We start from the raw sequence: 20336 nt of genomic DNA on the forward strand, positions 1-20336 counted from the left end.
TTGAAGGCTTCTATGACATGAGGGCAGGAATGGGATGGAAAACCCCCGGTGCCAGAGATAGGCAGGAGGGAAGCCGGGTTCAGGCGAGGGGAGAGATCAAGAGAAATAGCAGGGTTTTCAATGAACAGGAGGTGGAACTCCTGGATGTGGGAGGGGCCCAGGAGGGAGAGAGACTTGTGGCCTAGGAGGTCGACCAGCCGGTGGGAGGAAAACACGGTTAGTGGGTGGGCCAGAGTCAGTGTGAGTGTTTATTTGGTCAGTTCGGCTGCCGCTGCTAGGGCCCAGAGGCATGGTTGCCATCCCCGCATTGTTGGATCTAGCTGTTTGGAGCGGTAAGCCACGGGGCGGTAGGCAGGCCCTACAGGCTGGGCAAGGAGTCCAGTGGCTATTCCGGCCCGTTCATCCACAAAAAGGTGAAAAGGTCGGTTTGGGTTGGTCAGAGAAAGGGGAGAAGATATCAGAGCATTACGGAGGGTGAGAAAGGCCTGTCGAACGGCGGAAGGAGAGGTGAGGGGTCCTTGAGGGGTTTCTTTAGCGGCTAGATATAAGGGTTTAGCGAAGAGAGCAAAGTTAGGGATCCAGACTACTGGGTGGAGAGGAATTATGGCCTCATTGATTAGTCGGAGGTCCTGGACCAGGCGATAATCCCCAGAGGCCTTGCGGACAGGCAGGATGGGAGTGTTGCAGGGAGAGTCCGTGGGGATGAGGAGTCCCTGGTTTAGGAGTCTGGTGATAATAGGTTGTAGGCCCCTAAGGTGAGTCTCAGAGATGGGAAATTGGGGCCTTGATGGAAATTTGGAGGGGTCCTTTAGGCGGATGAGGACGGGGGAATGGTGTGTTGCTAGTATGGGCTTAGAAGTATCCCAGACTTGGGGATTGATTGGGTTCGGTGTGATTGGAAGAGGGGGATAGGAGGGGGAGGGTTCTAGAGACAGGCCGAGAAGAGGAAGCAGGAGTTGGGAGGAGGGGACCTTAGGGTCAAGTCTCACCAGCTGGAGGGAGGCCCCTAAGTGGAAAAGGACATCTCGGCCTAGCAAGGGAACTGGGCAGGATGTTATGACTAAGAAAGAATGAGTAAAAGGGAGTCCTTCGATATGACATGGGAGTGGACCGGTCTGGAGTGGGAAGGATGGTTTGCCATCAATACCCATGACCGAGATCTGGGAAGGAGAAACTGGCCCGGAATAAGTAGGCAGGACCGAATAGGTAGCCCCCGTGTCCACCAGAAATGAGATGGACTTTTACCCGCTACCTGTAGCGTTACCCTGGGCTCGGCGAGGGTGATGGGGGTCTTCGAGTCCGGGCGCGGTCAGTCGTCAGCCAATCCCAGCAGTTCGAGTGGTAATACCTTTGGGTCGGCCTGCCCCCCGCGTGGAGACGCTGAGGGAGGGCCAGTCGTAGGGCAGTCACTCTTCCAGTGGCCCGTTAGCCCACAGCTGGAATAGGGCTTAGAAGGGGGTTGGGGATTGGGACATTGTCGAGCCCAGTGGCTTTCTTTTCCGCATTTGAAGCAGGGCCCCGGCGGGGTTGCCTTTTGCGGACCGCGTGGATGCTGTGATCCATGGGAGATGGCCGGCCTTAGGGCGGCTACAAGAGCTTGGGTTTGGAGGATCACCTTCTGGTGCACCCGAGCCTGTCGGCTGGATTCTGCCAAATCCTCACGGCCATTGTAGACTTTTAAAGACCATCTTTACCAGATCTTGAATAGGGGTTTGAGGGCCGTCTTCTGCCCGTTTTAATTTCTTTCAGATGTCCGGGGCTGATTGGATGATAAAATGGGTGGCTAGGACCGCTGCCCCTGCCGAGGTGTCGGGATCCAGCCGGGTGTAGAGAGTTAAGGCCTCTGTAAGGCAATTGAGAAAGATAGCTGGATTTTCGTTAGGTTCTTGGGTTATCTCTTTTAGTTTTTCAAAATTGACTACCTTATGAGCGGCAGCCTGCATGCCAGCCAGGAGGCGTTGTATCATGAGGTCGCGTTTACGACGGCCATCTTGGCCATCCTGTTAAGTCCAGCCTGGATCGGTGCCAGATACGGCAGTCGCTTCGACAGGCATGGAGTTGTCGGTAAGGTGAACCTGATCTGCATGGTTTCGGACAGCAGTTTGAATTCTTTCCTTTTCGTCAGGGGTTAAGGTAGAGGACAGAACCACGAAGATATCGTGCCAGGTTAGATCGTAAGCTTGAGATAGGTAGTGAAATTCTTTGATGTAGTGGGAGGAGTCGGTAGAGAAGAAGCCTAATAGTTTTTCAATTTGAGAGAGGTCCTGGAGAGAGAAAGGGACATGGACTCTGACCAGTCCTTCCGCTCCTGCTACCTCCCTCAGAGGGCACAGGAGATTTGAATCTTGGGATTCGTGAGAGCGTGTATGTGCACTAAAGGGCGAAGCAAGGGTCGTGGGAGGAGAAACCGTTGAGGGAGGCGGGGGAGCGGTTGGAGGGGCCGGAGCGGGTTCGGGAGGAGGAGGGACCGCTTCAGGGTAGGGTGGAGGTTGGAGAGGAGTTCTGGAGTGGGGAGAGGCGAGAGATTCGGGAGGGTCGGTTAGTGGGGAGGAATCCAAGGGGATTGAGGTTTTGGATGGAGGAGATGTTGGTTTGGCAAGGAGGATTTGAGAGGTAGAACAATTGATGCAAAGGGAGGGGCGGGAGCGCAAATACCAAAAAACCTGGACATAGGGGACCTCAGACCATTTGCTCATCCTGCGGCAGTAATTATCTAGATCACGGAGGATGTTAAAATCGCAAGTCCCTTCAGAACTGAGTGTCTAGAGGATATTGTGGCCAGGCCACAGTGGAAAGGAAAAGAAAATAAGCCGTCGGCGACGTAGATCTTGGGAGAAACCGAGGGCTGTAAAATTGGCTAGGAGACACCCCAGGGGCGTCTTAAAATCTGGTTTCGATTGTGAGGTTCCCATGATCCCCAGTCTGTCCCTGAGTGAATGGAGAGGGAGAGAGGCGTCCCTGGTCTCAGTCTCCAATTCACGGCAGGTCGGAGGGCGGTCAGGCGATTGGGACGTCTCCACAGTTGCCCGAGGCCCGGAGAGAGGACGGAGGAGTCCCTGACGCGGCCGCAAGTAAGACAGGGAGTCCGGTGGGCAGGGACTCTGGGGGTCGGAGGGAACGAAGGGGACTTACCCCGTTTTCTGCTGGATCGGGTGGATGAGTAGAGGTTCCCTGGTTGTCTCCTGGAGGAGCGGCCCGCGCGGTAACCCGCGGGGCTTGGTACCCCCCTCCCGGGTTTCGGCACCAAATGTAAGGTCGGATCTTAACAAACGGCACCGCGAAACAGAGGAAAGCTTCAAGTGAGCTTTATTAGGGAGCGCTCCCGGGCGAGGTTCACTGGTCCGAGAGAAAGGGGCCAGAGAAGTCGCACGCGGGTGAGGGTTGGGCAAGATTTTATAGAGAAAGAAGGGAAAGGGGTGTGGTGAATCTGGGAGGACGCAGGGTATTCCTTATTTGGTGGTCTTTTCGGGTATTCTGGGGGACGGTTAGTCCCGCCCCTCGAAAGGCGGGAAGGCTGGGCTGGGTTCAAAGTCCCCAGGTCAGTTCCTGGAACTGGGTGGTCCGGAATGTCTCCAGGGCAGTTCCTGGAACTGGGTGGTCTGGAATGTCTCCAGGGCAGTTTCTGGAACTGGGTGGTCCGGAGAATTTCTGTCTGATGCAACCTGTGAATCTGATTGTGTCCCCCTGCCTCGGGCCAGTTGGCCTTACACTAACCACTGGACCGCCAGGGAATTCCCATTCATGCCTGTCTTTAAAGGCTACAGTAAAGTATAATCTTGCCAGGCATGTGGAAGGAGGAGAAACAGCATTGTCAGAAAACAACACTAATGACTGCTAGGGACTGTTTAGACAAGGCACGAACTCTTTGGGTCACCACAGTCCCCAGCATGCTTTAGTGGACTCCCAGCACTACAGCCAAAGGTCAGAGGACATTTGTCACACCGTCCTTTTGTTCCTTTATTTTCTGCCAAACTACTCTAGGCTTCCAGGATTTAAAGCTGTGTTCAGTGAGATAATCCAGACAAACCTGGGTTCAATTCCTGGCTGTTTTGGACAATTAACCTCTTCAAACCTCAGTTTATTTCCCTGTAAGATAAAGATAGTAATTAGACCTATCTTCATAGTGCAGTTGTGAAAAATAAGACAATGCTCACAAAATAGTTCACTGCCTGGTACACAAAAGCACTCAGAAGCTATTCTTAGGGTTATGACAGGTTATTTTTTAAATTACACAATATATGAGAAGTTTCTTAATGTAAAAAAAATTAAAAATAATACAGATAAAGTAAAAGTCTCCTTCAAGCTCTTAGGTCACTATCTTCCACAGAGGTAGTAACTATTATCAGATTGCTCTACATCTTTCCAGATATTTACCTATGCATTTACCAACACTGACAAACACATGCAAATAATAGTTGAGATTTTTTAAGCATATATGACATACTGTACATAATTCGTAAGATGCTCTTTTTAATGAATATGCTCTGGAGATTTATGCTATATAATATTGCAATATATACTTAAAATATCAATATCTATGTATATAAACACACATATATACACATATTATAAACCAGGTCAATCTTTAAAATTACTGCATAAAATTCTCTAGTATGGATTTATTATTGTAAATTTAAATATTCCCTTATTGAGAGATGTTTCGATTATTTTTCAATATTACAAACAACTTTATAATGAACATCTTTGCTCACTGTATACATGTGGGAGAGTTTCTTCAGAAGGGATATAAAAAAGTATAATCTCTGGGTCATAGAGTGTATGGATTTTAATTTTAATGGATACATTCAAATAGCGCTTGGAATGGTTATGCTAATTTATATTTTCTACTAGTAGTATATGAGAATAACTACTTTTCCACACTCTTGTCAACATTTGATTTTAGCAAATTATCATTTTCTCAATTTGACGAGTGAACAGTTATTCAACTTCTTTTTGCCTTGGTTTCCCCCTGTGTTAAAGTGAGCAGTTTGAGGATTAAATGAGCTGTTGTATGTATTTTATTATTGTTCCCTTTTTCCTTATTGGGCTTTGGATTTAGAGTGCTATTATCCTGAATTTGAATACCAGCTCTGCCACTTCCAAGCTATGTGACCTTGGGCCAGTCATTTAACCTTTCTGAGCCATAGTTTCTACTGCTGTAAAATAGAGTTAATATTTTATGATGTTTATGAAGAATTTTTGTGAGGAGGGACTCAAACATGGTGCCTAGAGCACCATGCCTATCATATAGTACGTGCTTGATACATGCTACGTTATTTAGACTTCAAGTTTTTGTCCCTCTTCTAAGCCGCAGGAAGTGAGGACACCTAGGTCTATAGATCGTACTCGAGTGTGCTCCTTTTGCAAAGAGCTTTGGCTGCAGATTACCAGGATTTGCCATGGATTAAATTCTCAAACCACCTGGAAAGCTGTCTATGCAGCAGTACCTGGTGCTGTGCCTGAGAGAATGAAAGAAAATCCCAGCCTCTCAGGGGTTTCTGAGAAGGTCCTGTCCCTTTTCCCTACTTGGGGCTGTATTATCCTGCCCTGGGCAGTACTGACAAGTGGGTAAAAGAACATGGACTTGAAGTCAGAGAGTCCTACTTTCTAGCTCTCGCTGTGTGACCTTGGGCAAGTTGCTTACTCCCTCTGAGCTTGTTTCTGAGAAATGGGAAATAGGGTTGTTGTGACTATTAAATTAAATGATCTTTGTAGAGAACATTAGTAGGGTGCCTGGCTGAGGCACTGGTCAGAGTTTGAGGAGGTGATGTGTTTGCAGACAGTCAATGCCAAAGGAGAGAGGGATCCAATTAGGCATGCATTTCTAAGCCAGTAAAGGGTCTCTTTGGATCTTTGTATGATTTTTGTAAGGTAAGGAGAAAAAGGAAAAGAGGTTAGCAGTCTGGGAGGGAGGCAGATTAAAACATTAATGCTTCATTTCCAAAAGCCCTCATATACCTAAAGGGGTAATGTAGTATTCCATCTGTTTGTTTTAAAGATCAAAGTTTTCATATGTGTAGTTCCTCATATCACTATTAAAATCTATACTCAACATTGAATTTTTGAAAAATACATGCACATGTTTAAAAAAATTATAAAGTACCAAAGGGTACTTTCAATGAATGAAAACTAAGCCTTCTTCCAAATCAGGTCCAATTCATCTCCCTGTTAGCAATCATTGACAGTTTCTTATGACTCCTTCCAGGTATTACCTGTGCATGTACAGCAAAACCATACAGGATTGTGCATGGATAACTGTAGCAATACAGAGTATCAATAGAAATAATTGCCCCATTAATAATGGCCCCCTACCCTGTTTTCTTTTTTTCCTATCTTCATTTATTGATATCTCTTGGAGATCTTTATAACCATACACATAGATCTGCCTCATTTTCTCTATGTTTGCATGACAGTCCACTGTAAGAGTGAAACAGGAGGGAAGGGGGCAGGGCACAACTTTTAGAAGAATGACGTAGCCCAAGGACATGACATAAACTGATTAGAATCAAATAGGTCCAAGATGGCGGATGAGCCGACTTTCCACTAGACCTTGAGCCTCAGCATACGCTCATTGTAATACATCAGCAAGCTAAATGACACACCCACAGGCGCCATGACAGTCCCAAGGCTGACCCTAAAGGTCGAGAAGTGGGTGGTGGCCCAACTTCTGGAAATCCCCACCCCTTCCTCAAAATAGCTGGAATACTCCTCCCACTCATTAGCCTATGAAATTACCCACCCCTATAAAAACTGACAACCCCGTATCCTGGTGCCTTTCTCACCTTCTGAGATGGCCCACACTCTGTGGAGTGTGTTTCTCTCTAAATAAATCCACTTCTTACCTATCACTTTGTCTCTCGCTGAATTCTTTCTGTGACGAGACATGGAGAACCTGAGTTTCATTAAGTCCTGAGAACAGGTGTGTGGTCTCAGTTAAAAGACCATGGGTTCAAGTACCAGTCTGAGTTGCACGGTTTCAAGAGTGCAATGTATTGTTGTATTGTATCTACCCAGTCCCATATAGCTCGACATTTGGGTTGTTTCCTGTCTACTGCAAGTAGTGCTTCAGTGAATAATATTACACTGGGTCTTTGTTCATAGGTGGAAGTTTAACAGTTAAAGGTACATACAGGCACATATATATATATATATTTTTTTTTTTTTTTTTGCGGTACGCGGGCCTCTCACTGTGTGGCCTCTCCCGTCGCGGAGCACAGTCTCCGGACGCGCAGGCTCAGCGGCCATGGCTCACGGGCCCAGCCGCTCCACGGCATGTGGGATCTTCCCGGACCAGGCACGAACCCGTGTCCCCCGCATCGGCAGGCGGACTCTCAACCACTGCGCCACCAGGGAAGCCCAGGCACATATTTTTAATCACCCTTCCTGAGTGATTAGCTTTGTTTGGGAAATACTGATTCAGGTGATATTCTTAGGAGCATTCCTTACCCAATACACCACCCATCCATTCTCTCCACAAAAGTGTATTTTCTGGGGTCTTGCCCATGCTTTTTTCTGTTACTAAACACAAGTCCGTGTGCCAGATGCACAATGAGGCTAAACAAACTGAAATGTCGGAGTTTGGAGCACAGAAAGGTTTATTGCAGGGCCATGCAAGGAAAATGGGTGACTCAGGCTCAAAAACCACCGAACTCCTGACGGCTTTCAGGGACAAATTTTTACAGGCAAAATTTGGGTTGAGGGCTGTAGAGTGTGTGACTTTTTTCTGATTGGCTTGGTGGTGAGGTAACGGGAGAGTTTGTTCTTACTTAGTTGAGGCATGCATCGTTAAGGTGCCTGGGCTCTTCGCTGTGGAGTGCAGGTTTCTCTAGTTGTGGCATGCGGGTTTCTTCTCTCTCTAGTTGTGGTGCGCGGGCTCCAGGGCACATGGGCTCTGTAGTTTGCATCATGCGGGCTCTCTCACTGAGGCGTACAAGCTCAATAGTTGTGGCTCTCGGGCTTAGTTGCCCTGCAGCATGTGGGATCTCAGTTCCCCGACCAGGGATCCAACTGTGTCCCCCTGCACTGAAAGGTGGAGTCTTTACCACTGGACCACCAGGGAAGTCCCAGTTCCAGGAATCTTGTGCTCAGCCTGAAGTTATCATCTTCCACCTGGGCAGAGGGGCCTTAGTTCCTGCAGAAGAACTCAAAGATATTGTTATGTATCTTCCTTCAGGAAGAACTAAGACCCTGCCCCAAGGCTGCACTATTGTTTCTTGACTTCTCCTTTATCTCTGCATTCCCTCCCTTCCCTGACTAGCAACTGAGTTCCCCTTTGGAACTCAAGGAAGGTCAAGGAGGCCGAAGTCTTTTTCCAGCAAATAAGAAACGAGACATGGAAAGGATTTGTACCAGAGAGGGCCCCACAGAGTCTCACTCCATTTCATTTCCACCTCCATTCTCAAACCTTTGGGAGAATTGGCAGAAACAAAAAGTTGAAGTTGTGTTCTGGAGGGGTTTGCAGAATTTGTTTGCCAGTAGAAAGACTAGTAGGAGGCCGGGTACTCTCCCTTAGATGACTACATCAGGGCTCTCACCGCTGGCACTATTAATTTGGCCCCCTTCATCATGGGGGCTCTCCTGGGCTTCCCAGGCCTAGGCCTCCATCCATTAGATGCCAGTAGCCCCTCTATCTAGTTGTGAAAAGATCATGTCTCCTGGGGGCAAAATCTCCTCCATCTTGAGAACAAGCGCTCCAGACACTTCCATGGTGGTAAATTACTCACTGAACATTTACTAAGTATCCAGCATCTGGATCCTGAGGTAAATGACCACAGGAAGATGCCAGCTTGTTCTCTCCTGTGGAAGGCAGTCACAGCCACCTGAAGGGTCTTGTCCACATTCTCACTCTGGTAATCCATTTCCTCTTCCTTTCTTCCTACCCACTATTAGACAGCAAAACCATACAGGATTGTGCATGGATAACTATAGCAACGCAGAGACAACACAGTACATGAACACAGTCACATTGTAAAACTTTCCAATAATATATTATCCTTGTTGCTCCCACCCTAGGGGAATCCCTAAGGGGAATGGCTTGTTTTAAATTTAGAATTCTTCCCCGGTGCACTTACATATCTATTTTAACATACAGAAATCAGGCGTTTTGGTTTTTCGTTTTTAACATAAGTGGGAATTCACTGTGTGTTTTGTTAAACTTGATTTTTGTCAGTTAACAATCCCATTAACAACTGGAGACAGGCTCATATCAGTGTAGTTCGACCTTTCTCTTTTAAACTGCTGCATAGTATTGTATACTATGGGCATATTACCGGTTAATCAGTTTGCAAATTGATGAGCAATTACGTTTTCAGTTTTTAAATATCATAACACAGCTGACAGTGCTGTAATGAACACGTAGTACGTGTCTCTTGGTAAAAAGAAAACACATGGCTATCAAGCAAGAAGGGAGATATACACAATTTTAACAGACTGCCAAACAGCCCTACAAAAAGAGCTGTTATCACTTAAAATTCCCTCCAAATGTGATTAAGAATAGCTTTGACCCCCATCACAGGCCACCTGGGTTAAATTACCAATCTGAATTTGAAGTGTTGCCAATCCGCTCTCCTTAGCGTTTCAATTTGTAAAGTCTTGTTGTAAAATGCAAATTTCTTAGTTCACCCTTTAAGAAACTTTTCAGGGGCTCTCCAACGCCCTCAGAATAAAGTCCAAATTCCTTAGCAAGACTAACGTAATCCTGGAGGTTCCTTACTCCAGAAAACCTCTAGCAGCTTCTCTCCTCTGAGCCGAGTTCCCTCCAGTGCCCCCATAGCCCCAAACGCCCGTTCCCCAGTTTTGGGAGCTCCCGGCACGGCGCAGAGGCACTGTTTGTTGAATGGGTGACAGCGGCAGGAACAGCATCTCGGTCATCTCTGACCCCAGCCCCTGGAGCTCAATAAATGCTTATTGAGCAAGGCCAGTGCGGGAGAGGGGCTTGGGGGGCCAGAGGGACGCTCCTACTTTGCTCCTGGAGCCGCACCTCCGACCCCACCAGGCTGCTGCCTGCGCCCCATCGGCCCGAACAGAGAGGCCTCAAGTGCTTCATTTCCAAATTTGCAAAACAACGAGAGTCCCTTCCGCAGGGTCACATGCCTGGAAGGAGAACCTACAGAGGCGGTCTCTGTATTTCCATATAAAATGCTCATGTGATCAACAGAGGGCCCAACAAAACAGTAAGAGTCCTGGACAGGACCAGGCTTATCCCCTAAAGTAATTTGGGAAAGCTTCAGGCTGTCTCATATAATTCTTTTTTTTTTTAATATAAACTTATTTACTGATTTTTGGCTACGTTGGGTCTTTGTTGCGGTGCGCGGGCTTTAGGCACGTGGGCTCAGTAGTTGTGGAGTGCAGGTTCTAGAGTGCAGGCTCAGTAGTTGTGGTGCACGGGTTTAGTTGCTCCGCGGCATGTGGGATCTTCCCGGACCAAGGCTCGAACCCGTGGCCCTTGCATTAGCCAGGCAGCTTCTTAACCACTGAGCCACCAAGGAAGTCACCATATAGCATTCTGACAATCAACCTTTTAAAGACTGCAACGACCTGAAGAAATAAGCCCTCACAGCCACAGCAACTGGAAATCTGAATGACAATGGTGGTGACGCCCAGGATGCTGCAGGAAGGCCCAAGCCCATCGGAGAATTTACAAACTCCCGTTTCTCGGTGAACACCCACCAGCCAGCCTGCCGCAGCACTTGCCGAGAACAGCAGGGTAGAAATGGTTGTCCTCAAACTCAACGGTTTTCACCTGCGACCTTTTTACAGGCTCTTAGGTAAACAACGGGAGTTACTTTCTCCTCTGGCTTTCGTTGAACAGTTGTTCCACAAGAGTGCTGACTAATGGTGGGAGCCAGCAAGTGCCCTTAGGCGGCCTCATGGAAATAAAAAAGTTGGTATAAGAAAGAAAAACAAAACAAAACAACCAAACAACGGGAAACTGTACCACCTGGCTCCAGTGATACCAAACTGTGAGGAAAAGGCGGGAGAGGGGTCCTCAGGGATCGCACCCAAGAAGTGAAGAAAGAAAAAAGGACAGAAGCCTGAGCCCAGACAGCCTCAGAACCGCCCCAGAGGGCACGGCGTACCCGGGGCTAGGTCTCCTCGGTGCGGTCCAACCTCTGCGTCAATCAGCTCTTTCCCGCGCTGTGATTGGTGGGCTTCCTTGGCCACCCTGGCGCCCACCTCCTAGTTGCTTGGGGTTTACTTCCCCAAAGTACACGGGCCCCACCTTGTGGAGCAACCGCTCCTGCATGGAAAGCGGATCTCCGCCCTGGGGAAGACGTTGTAACGAATGGGAGCACCCTCAAACATTTATTGGCTACCGTGGATATCGGTCAAAGAACTTCCCACCCTCCTTCCGACCGTACCTTTCAGTTATTGGTCTCTCTTAGTGCCAATCCGTTACTAGGGAAACGAGCTCCTCACAGTCTCATAGGCATGAGTCAAAGCCAATCAAGAGCCACGCCTTCATCCTGAGTCAGTACCCAATTGCTGCTCGAAGAGCCCAGGGTGCGCAGTCGGGATTGGCCACCAGACTGCCCGACCTGGCCGCAACAAGTTAGGCTGAATCGCCCTTATATAGCCCGGCGACGGAACACGCGTGTGTGCGGACGCAGTTGCGTGAGGGGTTTTTTGCGTTTTGCGGTGCTGTGGAGCAGAGCCTGTTCCTCTCCCGCTCAGCCGTGCAGGTACGCCGAGGTGTGGGCGGGGCTGGGCGGCCCCGGGACGAGGACGAGCTGGGGCTGTGGTGAGAAGAAGGCGTCCTAACGGCGACCGCGCGAGGCGCGCCTCCCCCCCCCTCCGCAACGGCCGCAGGCGCGCGGCGGACGCACGGGCGCGCGGAGGCTCTTCGCCCCCCGCCCCCACCGGCCCGGCGCGCGTGGCCGTGGCCGCGTCCGCCGCCTGCGCGTGCCGCGCCCAAGGGCCACGGCCGGCGAGAGCGAGCCGCGGCCGCCGCCCGGGTCCAGGGGTGATCTCGGGGGCCTGGGGCCCCGCGCGGCCGGCTCGGTAGCTTTTCCCGCCTGCCCCCCCGCTCCCCCTCCGCGCGCCAGCCGAGTCCTTCCTCCCCTGGCGGGGGTCTCCAGCTTAGCCCAGACCAGAGGAGGCTTTTCTTTGGGTGGGGGACACGAAGGTGCGATGAGAATTTCTCGACTCGGGAAGCAGAAGTGCTGCTTCTAGGTTTTAGTAGGAGTAACGCGGGGAGCAGCGAGTTCGTGGATATTGAGTGATGATAATAGCTTAACATTTTTCCAAGCCCTCGCTGTGTGCCAGGCACTGTGCGGAGCAACTTGTGTGTGCCTTCTTTACTCCCGAAATGCCCCGTTGAGGTACGTACGGTGCTTTCCCTCTTTTTACAGCGGACTCGAAGGCCCAGAGGTGGAGTGACACGGTCAAAAGCACACAGACCGTAAGGGGCAGGTATTTGTTTGAACCTAGGCGGTCTGACTCCCAGTCCCCGGACCTGTTTTATTCTTTGTCCCAGTGCCCTGTGCGGCTCTAGGGCATCTTTGCCCCCAGAACGCTAGTCCCTGGGGTCAGCATCAGCCTCGGAAGGCCGACTGCAGCGGCATTTGTACTTGGGCCAGTTGAGGGCTTCCCGGGAGACGAGGGTTGGACGTGGGATTATTTCAAAGGAAAAGAAAGGGTTTTGGGGGCTTCTTTTCTACAGATATTCCTACAGGTAGCTGATGGATGTGCTGCCCTAAAAGCTTTTGGGAAAAGCGTAGAGTAAAATGAATAAGCCCCAATGATCCTGGACAGTGTTCCTCGTCAGATTTGAAACTTAGAGCCTGATGATGGGAAGTTCCCGCCAGCAGGAAGTTAGGCTCTGATATTAGATCTTGAATCTTATTTCTTCCTTTTTTAATTGGAGCAGGCTTTTGAGAAAGACCCTCGAGAAGACAGTTGAACTTCCTCGATTTATGTAGTTGAAGAGAATGAGGTTGCAGAGCGATGAGTTTCAAATCTGGCCATGACGTACAAGTGAAAATTTGAAATTGGAGTGGAAAGCTTGGTGCCCAGTTACAGTACAAATTTGACCTCTGTGGAGCCTCAGCTAGGTGAATTAGGGGTGATTGAGAGGTGTTGGAAATCTTACCCTTATGGCAGTTGGGAACTTCTGTGGATGAAAACTTGTCTACATACATTTATTTAGCATTGTGTGTATGCTCTTGTTATATGCAAACGTAGAAGACACCTTCAAAGACTTGAGTGTAAATTTTTCTAGTAGAGTTATATCTGAGATTTTTTTAAAACCAGTTTATTCCTTGACTTAATGAAATAATAAATGTTCCTGTGTTGCAGGTCCGCATCATTACTTTGCATCACAAATGTCTCTACTTGAGCTAAAGCTACATTAAAAGTTTTGGAGCTAGCTCTTCTGAATTAATTTTGATTGGAATGGCTGTCGACCATTTTCCTTTCTCTCTCTTTTTTTTAAAGAAGTTTATCTATTTTGTTTGTGCAGACACTTTTTAGAATTGGTCTTTGTATAAGAATTGTTTTTGCTGCTAGAGGGAACACATAATTTACATCTTTGTAAGTAAATTAAAAAGCTGTGAGGAAACAAACATTTGTTTCCATTTACCCGGTAATTTCCATATTTCTTAACAGAAAGTAGCAGTAGATACAGGATCAAAATAGCTTATGGACAGGTTCCAACACCTTTGTTGGTGTTGCCATGAATGACACATAGCTTTAGAGTATAACATTGTTTTCTTTGGAACTGCCTTCTTGTAGCAATTCCAGTTACCTGCATTTATATACACCAGTTAGCTATTGAATTAACATTTTCAGTTATCAAATGTTAAAACACTAATGATCTACATTTAAACTGTTAATGAGTCCACTGATTATTCCTTGAGGTAAAATATATCAGAATGAAAGTTCATTGTGTATTATTTGAGGGAAATTTTTGTTAGTTTCCCCTTCAGATATTTAAAAAAAATACTGTTCTTGGCTTCAGGCAAATGGTTATCGGTTGGGTAGGAATATGAAACTTGGTATTTCACAGATTGGTAGCCCAGTTGATCGCTTGTGTATTCATTGATCAAGAAGAAATGAATTGAAGCAAATTGATAATACAAAACTTGTCTGCCTGTCTTCAATCCAAGCTAGAGGTTACTTTTGCTGTTAAAATCCTTTGAATCTAAGCTTTTGTATCTCTTCTAACTGGTAGAAAAGTAGGTAGTTCTTTGTTCTTTTATTTAACTCACTTTAGTTTGCTGTTCTCAGCTGACAGTCTGCTAAGGGAACATCAGGAGATTTGGTAATGTTTCTTGGTGACCTACTTCACAGCAGTTTTTGGTAATTTACATTTTTTTTTAAACTTGTTTCAGTACTTTGCCTAGAAAGTAAAGGGCAGAAGTTTGTTTTAAATTTTTATAGGTTTGTGAATTGTATATGGTTCTTAGGACGGATGGGGCGGTGTTAAAAAATGAAATTCGGTATAAAGCCTGAATGTGTGACCTAAACCAGTTTTTCTTTTTGCCAGTTTTTACTAACATTACCCACTTGATCTTTCAACATTTTGCAGTTAGATTTGTTTCTTAAAATACTTCAAAATTCAAATATGCATTGTATATTCATTTAATTGCACTTTAAGACTTCCTTGGACAAAATTTACTGACTCGAAAGAGGGAGATGATTGTTAAAGTAGGTAGCTAAGAAAAAAAGGCACCCCCCCCCACCATCAGTTTTTAACACCTAGTGGGACCTTTAGTACAGTACTATCCTTCCAGCCATGGAGTTAAAAAGATTCAGCAACTGTAATCACACTTGTAGTTGGTGATCACGCTGTGGTGAAGAACTAAGTTTGTTTTTAAATCTCAAAAGTCAGCTTTCTGTTTGTTTATTTATAGTATTCTTGGTCACCCTCTCTGGCTTTGGTTGGGAAAGCTTAATTGCAAGCCTGATGATAAGGTGAAGAGGGTGAAGAGTTAGGAAAAATCTGCACATGAAGAGTGGGAAGGGGGGCTTAACAAAGCAGAAAGTTATTAAAAGTTCTCTTGTAGGCTGTGGCCTTTGTAAATAAAATCATATCTTTAGATTTTAAGTGATAAGATTTCCACTTCTGCATTCTGGCCAATCTGTTATGTCATATTGCTTGGCTGTTTAGCCTGGGTGCTGTATTTCGGGTATTTAATAAAAAGTAAATATTAGAGATGGTAAGATATGGTTCAGAGGATAAAAAGCTGGCTTCCTAGATGGGACACACTTCAGCTTAGTAGGAATGTCATCCTTGGTGGCTGTTAAGTGGCTTTGTGGCAGCGTCATTGCTTATTTGTATAGCTGTTTATGTATTTTTAAAGTGCATTCACACATCTTAGGTTTTCTCATGTTTTTGCATATAAGACCTGGAGCTCTGTAACCTAAATAGTTGTCTAAACTATTTTGTAAAGCAAGTGGTGTAACTGGTAAGGATATGTGCTAGATATATTTCCTTGTTCAGAAACTTTGAAGGTTTTAGAATTTCCTTATTCAAAAAATCTTCGAAGGTTTTAGAAGGCATCAGTGACACCTACCTGCCTTTCCAGGGTTTTTTGTTTGTTTGTTTGTTTGTTTTTGCGGTACGCGAGCCTCTCACTGCTGTGGCCTCACCCCTTGCAGAGCACAGGCTCCGTACGCTCAGGCTCAGCGGCCATGGCTCACGGGCCCAGCCGCTCCGCAGCATGTGGGATCTTCCGGGGCCGGGGCACGAACCCGAGTCCTCCGCATTGGCAGGCGGACTCTCAACCACTGCGCCACCAGGGAAGCCCTTCTTTTTTTTTTTTTTTGTTTGTTTGTTTGTTTGTTTTAACAACTGCGCCTCAAGTATATCCCATGTTTATGGACTATCTTGAGCTTACTCCTAGGGATTCCTGGCATACATCCACCTATGCTTTATGAGATCTAAAGCATAGGAAATTCATGTTTTCAAGGAATTTCATACATGAAGCATTAGTATATAGTTAACAGTATTTTTTCATCTTGGTGAGAAAGGACAGATCGTTGCTTAACTATAAACCTAGCTGACTAGCTTTTAATGCTGGATTGGGGAAGGGATGTTAAAAACCAAGAAAAGTTAGTGAATTAATTTTGTCAGTTCTTGAATTTTTTTCTCCTGAGGAAACATGTTTTTTGAGGTAATTTTGTATTTACAGACAAGTTGCAATGCAGACATGTTTTGTATACCCTTTACCTAACCACTAATGTTAACGTCTCACCTAATCATGGTACATTTTTCAAAAATAAATTGACATTGATAAAGTATTACTAACAAAGGCTTGACCTTATATGGATTTCCTTAGTTTTTCCACTAATGTCCTTTTTTTCTGTTCTAGGATCCAATCCAGGATACCACATTGCAAGTTAGTCCTCCTGTCTGCTTGGTTTCTCTTCTCTGACCTGTGACAGTTTCTTGTATTTTCTTTGTCTTTAATGACCTTGACACTTGATCTCAGTTTGGTTATACTTGGTGTTGAGTAGACTGAGGTTATGGATTTTGGGAAGAATACCACAGAGGTGACTTAGCCTTCTTACCACATCACGGGGCACATAATACCATTCCTAGTTGAATTTAACCTTGATCGCTTGATTAAAGTGGTGTGTACCAGGTTAGTATTTTTTTCCTTTCCATATTCTTTTTATGAGAAGCTAGTCACTAAGGGAGGAAAATCTTTGAATATATGGACATATATTAAAGCTACCGCTGTAGTTACTAAACATTTGGGGGGAGACACTTTGAACTTAGGCAGATATTCTGTTTCTCTAAATTCCCCCCCCCCCTTAATGTTAGCATTCATTAGTGGATCTTGCCTGCAGCTCTTAATGGTGCTATTCTCATGGTGATTCTTTATTTCCCTTGTTTCTTCTCCGTCATTTGAAATTCTTAGGTAAGAAAGATTTGTCTCTTCTCCCCATTTTTTTAATTCTTCATTTTCCCATTTTTTAACACTATTTACCCATTAATTTTTAAATTTTTAGTTATATCAGTATGGGCTCATGGATATTCTTTGGGGTTGTAATCCAGTGTTCTCCTAACTTATTTTTGGTTTTTTACTTATTACTTTATTTTTTGAATTGTTCCAGTTTTGACTCTTGTGTTCTTTTGATGTTCCCGTATTTTTTTTTTTTTTTTTAAGCATTTTCTTTCTTTATCAGGTACTTCAGGCTCATGTTGTATTTTGCCTGTCCTGTGTCTCCAAGAAGTTGTCAGGAAGAATTTTGCAGGAGGGTGACAGGTGGTAAATGTCAAGAGTTTGGAAAGTAGATTGAACTGTGGTAGATGTAGTGATAGTTAATGCTGCTCTTGCTCTGAGCAAAAGCGGCTTGGTTTCTGTAGTTTTTTCTCCGGTCTGGGAAAGCATTTTTATTTCTCATAACTAAGCCAAATTTCAAACGTTTGAGTACATAGCATAACTTTGCAACAAAACTTGCAACATATTCATGTTAGTACACAGAAACCCTCGCTGTTTATTTTTCCGTAGTGTTTCAGATAGGTTATTACAAAAGAGTAAAAAGATCCCTTAAATGTCATTGTACTCAGAATTGACAGTTAACATTTTGAGTCACTCTTCTAAATTTCCTTTTTTTTCCTGTACAGGTTCCCGTTCTGCTCTCTTCCCCTGAGATGACCTTTTGTCTTTCCAAGCTATTATATTGGTGGGTTAAAAAACAGCTTTATTGAGGTATAATTGACATACAATAAATTGCATATATTTCAAGTGTAGAATCTGATAGCTTTTGGCATTGTTTATACCTATGAAACCACCGCAATCAAGATAGTGAAAATAGCTATCATCCCCAAAAGTTTTCTCATGCTCCTTTGCATTCCCTCTTTCCTATCCACTCTCCCTCCTCTTCTGCCCCCAGGGATCCCTTATCTGCTTTCTGTCACTGAAGATCAGTTTATACTTCCTAGAATTTTTATGTAAATGGAATCATACAATATGTGCTTTTTAAAAAAAAATTGCTGAGTAATACTGTATGTTCTGTCCTGTAAATATACCACAATTTGTTTATCCATTCACCTGTTGATGGACATTGGTTTGTTTCCAGCCTTTAGCTATTACAAATAAAACTTCTTAAGAAACCGCCTAACTTGTACAACGTGGTTGTACCATTTTACATTCCTGCCAGCAATGTTTGAGGGTTCCATTTCCTCGATGTCCTGGCCAACGCTTTACTATCAGCCTTTTAAGTTGTCATTCTGACAGGTGTGTAGTGGTACTTTACTGTGGTTTTAATTTGCATTTCTATAATTACTAATGGTGTTGATGTTCACCATTTTTCATGTGCTTATTTGACATTCGAATAATTTCTTTGATGAATTGTCTCTTCAGATTTTTCGCTCATATTTTTTTAGTTGTTTTTCAGTTTTGAGACTTCTTTAATGTATTCTGTATACAAGTTGCTTTGCAAATAGTTACCTCAGGCTGCTTTGCCTTTTCATCCTCTTGATAGTGTCTTTGCAAAGTGAAAGTTTTTATTTATTCGTTTATTTTGGCCATGCCGTGCGGCATACGAGATCCTACTTCCCTGACCAGGGATCAAACCTACATCCCTTGCAGTAGAAGTGCGGAGTCTTAACCACTGGACCGCTAGGGAAGTCCCTGGAAGGTTTTAATTTTGATGGAGTTCACATTATCAATCTCTGCTCTTATAGATCACGTTTTTAGTGTGTCCAAAAATGACTCACTGTCATTCAGATTTTCTTTAGAAGTTTTATAGTTTTAGGTAAAACCTAAAACTATTAAGTAAATTTTAATATTCTGAGTCTTGAATTGAGGTTCTCTTTATTTCTATATATGGATGTGCAGTTGTTCCAGCACCATTTGTTGAAAAAAGTATCCTTTTTCTACTGAATTGTCTGCACTTTTGGAAAGCAGTTGTCCATTTATGTGTGAATATATTTCTTTATTCTGTTTCATGGATCTATTTGTCTGTTTTTACATCCAGGCTGTTTTAAAAATAAATTTACCAATGTATCTATGAACAATACTGCTATTGTTTTGTGTATACTAAAAACAAACATTTCAAGGCTATCCTACAGTACTTATTTGGCAAGTGACTTTTTGTTTTCTTTAAATCCAAGCTGATTTATTTATCTTTTAAAAATTTATTTATTTATTTTTGACTGTGCAGGGTCTTCACTGCTGTGTGCAGGCTTTCTCTAGTTGCAGAGAGAGGGGCTACTCTTTGTTGAGGTGCGCGGGCTTCTCATTGCGGTGGCTTCCCTTGTTGTGGAGCACGGTCTCTAGGCGTGCAGGCTTCGGCAGCTGTGGCGCACGGGCTTAGTTGCTCTGTGGCATGTGGGATCTTCCCGGACCAGGCTTGAACCCGTGTCTTCTGCATTGGCAGGAGGATTCTTAACCACTGCGCCACCAGGCAAGCCCAACTTATTTTGTTTCTGAGATCTAGTTCATGCTGACTTTATGACTGCTATAAATAGGGTGACTTTATATCTTGGTTTCCCAGGAACACTCCTAATTCACTCCAGTTAAGCTGGCGTAATTATTAATTGTATCACTTTTTAATCTTTTTTTTAAGTAAGTGCCCATATGATAATCTTACATACAGCCTGCTCCGTGATGTGAATAAACTGCAACTTAATCCATTACCCCTTTGATGGATATGTGAATTGTTACCTGTCTTATGTTTCAGAAATAGGGTGGCATTTACTTTCTCTGTTTATATCTTGTGTAAATGGGTGAGTTTCTCTTGTTTATATATCAATCTACAAGAGAATTGCTGGATTCATCAGATTGGTTTTAATTTTGTTAGACAACTGCAGAGTTGTTCTCCACCGTGGTTGTACCCGTTGACACTCAGCAGTTTTGCAGGTTCTTTTTTCATTACTTCCTTTCCAGTGTTTGATATTGAGTGATATTTTAATACTTTGGAGGATCTCCTGTGAGAAGTGATAAGTTTTAATATGCATTTTACTAGTTACTTAATCTTTTGTTGTTGCCCGTTTACTTTCCTGAGAGTTGCCTGTTCCATTTCTTTGCTTGTTTTTCTCTCAGGTGTTCTTTGTTTTAATGATCTGTGTGGGAGTTCTGTATCCATTCTGCATATTAATCTCTTAGAGTATGATGCTGTGCTTTTTCTTAATTTACAGTGGGCACTTAACAGATCCTGAGTTATTAAGACATTTTGCTATTTTGCTATTATTAGAAAGAGTAAGCTCAACTATTTAAAAATTCAGGTGGATTATAGTTGGTCTTAATGCTTTCCTGTTCTTGGAACATAAATTCTCACAGCTCTATTAGACTCAGTTAAAAGAAGCACCTTTAACATTTCTCTGAATTTCAGCAAAATTGATGTGGAATTTCTTTAAAGTTGCCATGCAGTCTAGTTAAATT

At 44.7% G+C, this 20336-nt stretch overlaps 1 protein-coding gene across 1 annotated transcript in view; it reads left to right on the forward strand.

Annotated features, from left to right (window-relative positions):
• Window positions 1-11437: 11437 nt before the first annotated feature.
• Window positions 11438-20336, forward strand: part of G3BP1 (G3BP stress granule assembly factor 1) — a 31381-nt gene continuing 22482 nt past the window's right edge. The window contains exon 1 of the mRNA XM_065873186.1: window positions 11438-11681. The gene's annotated coding sequence lies outside the window, so the exon portion shown is untranslated. The remainder of the gene's footprint in view (window positions 11682-20336) is intronic.

This window comes from Phocoena phocoena, chromosome 3 (genome assembly GCF_963924675.1).
Source record: "Phocoena phocoena chromosome 3, mPhoPho1.1, whole genome shotgun sequence".
Taxonomy (NCBI): Eukaryota; Metazoa; Chordata; class Mammalia; order Artiodactyla; family Phocoenidae; genus Phocoena; species Phocoena phocoena.